Source organism: Trichechus manatus, unplaced genomic scaffold (assembly GCF_000243295.1).
Source record: "Trichechus manatus latirostris isolate Lorelei unplaced genomic scaffold, TriManLat1.0 scaffold00063, whole genome shotgun sequence".
In the NCBI taxonomy this organism is placed as follows: Eukaryota; Metazoa; Chordata; class Mammalia; order Sirenia; family Trichechidae; genus Trichechus; species Trichechus manatus.
Window position 1 is genome coordinate 12,922,058 of NW_004443999.1, and position 4,780 is coordinate 12,926,837.

A 4,780-nucleotide genomic window follows, 5' to 3' on the forward strand; every position below is an offset into this window, starting at 1 on the left:
CAAAAAAAGAAATTATGCTAGGTATTTCAAACAGAGAGAATTTAATGCAGGAATTTGATTTAGAAGTGTTGGAAGTGCTGAAGGAATAAAAAGAAGAAGGTGAGGTATAACCCACAGACTGGAAACTGAAGAAAGTTGCTACTGTCTCCTGGGTAGGAGGAATGAAAGGGAAGAGATACGTTATTAAAGCCTTCTCTACTGATACTGCTGGAACCCTCTGCAGTTGTTGTAATCACTGACCCTGCTGCCCAAACAAGATGGCCAAAGAGTCTGTAGTCACCACCACTGGCAGATGCGGAGGCTGCCGGAGTGGGGACAGGAGGAACAACGGCTCCTCCCCTTCTCCTGCCTCCAGTCTCCCACTAGGGCTTCCCATTGTTCGAAATTCTCTAGATGCCAGCTGGGTATTGTAGCTTCCCAAGTCTGGTCTCCACCCTCCTCCAACCCCGTGAAAAAGAACAGACCCCAAAAGAGGGTGTGTGTGTGGTGTAAGGGCTAGAATGAAGGCTCAATATTATGTGGTGCCTTGACATCTGGTAAAATGGGTCTCGGATGGCCTAAGCACAAGTCCCCCTGCCCACACTCTTTCTGTGGACAAGGCCCCCTAGCCAAACAACCATCCTTTCAAATGAACCAGATGCAGTTCCTGCTTATCCTTGAGTAGAGAGTTTCAGTTCCCTGCCAGCCCACTGAATTATTCAAGCAAGCTAACCACATTCTCCATGGGAAGCAGGGGCAATCCCTCCCACCCCCCGCCTTGATACTACAGTGTCTGCCTCCCACAGGCCCTGGTTGTTCAGTGTGCAACTTCCAAGTGTCCCTGCTTGGCGTGTGGTGTCCTCCTCCCCTGGACTGTGAGTATGTATGACTAGCAAATTGCTGTCCATCTCAGTTGTCCAGTGTCAGGTGTCATGTGTTCATCCATTTGCATAATCTTAGAGTAAGACTTCCTCCCTCACAAATGGGGTGAATAGGAGGGGGGTTATATAGGTGTAACTGAGACCAAACAGGCAAGTCACTGGGGTTCTGGTCACCTGCACTTCCGCTTTTTACTCTTAGGAAAAGAGTGAAGTGGGAATATCATAAAAGAAAAAAGGTTGGTAAGTTCAAGCACCAAGAAAATACTTCCAGAGATCCCTGTGCGGAAGCCTGGCCCAGAAGCAGTAAGGTCACCTGCCTGCCTTCATGGGATCACATGGGCTTGGGTAAATGGTATCAGTGGTGGCCATGTTGAACTGGAGATCTTGGCTCATCCTCCATTTCTAGGCAAGAACCTCCTGGATTCTTCTGTCCTTGGGAATGGGAAAATGCCCTCTGCCAATCCAGAATGAGATTAAGTTTTCTGCCAGTCCAGGAGGTGGGAGCCTCAGAGTCTCATTTAATTTGATTTAAAGAAAATAAAGATACTTGCGATTTCTTGTCTATCCAAGTTTGAGGAATGTGATTCATACACACTGCACAAGCGATCGCTGTACCTCAGTGGAATTTAAGGAAGAATTTTCCCAACTTTTACCTGAGGTGGTCTTCTGAGGGATGATCTTGTATATCCTGGAATGTTCTATGCAGAAACAAGGTGTGCTTACTCCATAGAAGGGAAATTCTAGGTCTTTTGTGAGTTAGCTGAAGGAGGAGCCATCCTTACCTTTGTCTCTGGTATTCAGGAAATTGTAAAGCTGATGAGGCGGGCAAGGATTAGGAAGAAAATTCATAAGATGATAAGAATATCAAAATACCAACTTATGCTCCAAGTGCAGCCTGTTAGGGAACTATTTCCAAGCACTAGCTCTAGGAGGAACTTTGTTCCACAAGAAGATTGAAGAGAGAGCCTCAGTATTCTATTTCATTTTTAGAAACAAAAGTAGAAATCAAAACACTAGGTCTCGTTTCTTTAATGTTCAATTGATTTAAGATGTTTAGGGATATTTGATTCAATTTCAATGGCTTTGACTTTACCTTTGTTAGGGAATCATTGACAGCGGTAATTTTATCTCAAAGCAATTCTGTCTTGGCAGGATCTATGCGATTATACCTATTTATTTTCCTTCTAACTCTTCCTTGTTGAGAAAGAGCTCTTTAGTTATACTTGGTAGGAGGAAATTCCTAGTCAGAAAAAAATAGGTTACTTGCTTGGGAAAAGAAAGTTTCAGAAAATCAAATATTTTGAGTTTGTTGTTTGTTTTTTAGTATACCTAAGCAGGGTTTTCAAGAGGCCCTGGAGGTACACCGGTTAAGTGCTTGGCTGCTAATGGAAAGGTTGACGGTTTGAACTCACCCAGTAGCTCTGCAGGAGAAAGACCTGGCAAGCTGTTCCTGTAAAGATTACAGCCAAGAAAACCCTACAGGGCAGTTTTACTCTGTCGTATGGCATTGCTGTGAGTCGGAATTGACTCAACGACAAACAACAAGAAGCAGAGTTTTCACACTTCTTCTGTTGTAAGCTTATTTTTCTTGATGAAAAAGAAATGTTAGGGGTTAAAAAAAAGAGACTCGAACATTCCAATGATCGTGAAGATGGCGCAGGACCAAGCAGTGTTTCATTCCGTACGTAAGGTCGCCATGAGTTGGAGCGCACTCGACGGCAATCAACAAAAACAAAAGAGAAACAAATTAATTTAAAAGGACGTAATAGAGGCTATGTCCACGTATCTCTACCTCCAAGAGCTGAAGAGTGAAAAAGTTGGTAGATAAGCCACAAATTCCATGCAGCTTCTTTAACCAGTTGTCCCCTTTTAAAGAGGCACCTGAACCCTGGTTTTACTATCACGTAGATACAGCAAGAAGCTCTTGGTTTACCTTCAACGCCAGTGATTTGTTCTAGGAATTTACTCTGGATATCTCAGTGATGTCTTGTGGAACCTGAACTAGACCATCAAAAATAAATGTTTCACAGTATTTTCCTGCAAGGGGGCACTGATGTACTGAAAACAAAGCATCCTTGGCAGGCAGCGTGAAGTCAGAGCTCCTGCCTCCAGCCCCACGGTGCCAATTCATAAACCGCCAATAGCATCATACCTACAACCTTGGTGGTTTCCATCTCCCACCTAGACTAATAAATGGATCTCTTGGAAATGAGCTGTGAGCACAATTTTAAATTTAAATATTGTGTCACCCAGGTTGAACGTGCTTTCCATCACAGTATTAGCTCAATTGAAGGACGTACTGAATTGGAGATCTGGATATGTTGGCAGAGGCCTTTAGCTTAATCAGGAAATTTATGAGCAGACAGCTCTGCTAGGAAGCCAGACATCTTCGCTAAATCTAGGCATCACAAGTCATTTAGCAGCTGATCTATAGTGTCCCTGAGCTTCCTCGAGGTCAATTAGAGGACCTGATCCATTTAGTTCAGCTTTATGACTTTAACAAAAGACTTACTTTTTCCTTTCCTTTTCCTGTTTTTTTCCCCTTGGTTACCAGAAGCTAATAAAAACTTCATGGAGATTTAGGGATACCTAATGAAATCAGGAGCTTTGGATTCCTTGCTTATCTGTTCTAATTCTTCTTAGGAAATTCCTTTGGCCCAGTTTTGAAAAGCAGAATGGAAACCAATCAAGGAATTGGGCATATTACTATCTAGCCTACAAGAATGGAGGAGACATGGAGAGGGTGAAGAGAAACACCGCAGAACGTTCAGTGCCTTCCAGTCTACACAGAGCCAGTTACTCACAGATGTGATAACTTTTCTGGCTTCTGCCTCTAAAAACATTTGGTAAAAGTTGGTGGCTTGGTTGGTATTTCAGACAAAGAAATGAGGGCATGGATTGAAAACAGACAGAGCTTTGAGGCTATAAGTGTGGCAGCTTTCTGTCAAAACTCCAACAAAAATAGTTATCAGCTTTTTTTTTTCAGAGAGCAGGCAAACTCAAAATTCTGAGTAATCCCACTCAACTAAGACACTAATGATAACAAACAGTTCTGTAGCACAGTGTAGGTTATTCTTGGCAAGATTCAGATCTCAGGTGACATCAAAGATGACTATATGGCTATATATACAATGAAGTCAGCTTATAATTAATTCCTGTTAGGTTTACAAATTCAGCTTCATATAGGTTAAAAGCCTCTGTGCTACAGGGAACACCATGAACAAGTAGATAGATGGCATATGACATATATGAGACATGAAGTGCTGATTTCCTTAATATACAAAGAGCTATTAAAAATGAATGAAAAGACAAATAACCCAATAGAAAAATGGGCTCTCATATATGTTACAAATATTTCAGTCTGGTGTAATATTTGCCTTTGATTTTATTATTTTGTGATTTTAACAGGCTTGTATTTTATATGGAGAAATCTCTATACCTTTTTCTTTATGCATTTTCTCATCACTTTAATGCTTAGAAAGACATTCCTCATTCTGAAATACGTACATTTGATTTTGGATTTGGGGAGGGGCATTATTTTATGACCCAGCTGTAAATATTTTGTCATGTGCTAAGAAATAAAAATAGATTCACATTTTCCTAAATAATTAGCCAGTTGTTCTTGCTCCAGTTATTGAGTGGTCCGTCCTTGCTCCACTAACATGTGTATAAACTTTATCATATATTAAATACTTATGTGTGCTAAAAATAAAAAGTAATTTTGGCTAAGCGCTATGAAGTAGTCTGAGGTCTCTACAGAAGGGTGTTCACAACATGTGGATGTCCTTCCTTTTCCCTCTGCCCCCACCACTTCCTCCCCAGAGATTGAAACCAGAGGGAAGGAAGCCAGGGAGGCATTAAACAAGGCCTGCTGCTCTGGATAATGTCTATGGAGAAAAAGAGCAGGCTGAGATTTTATG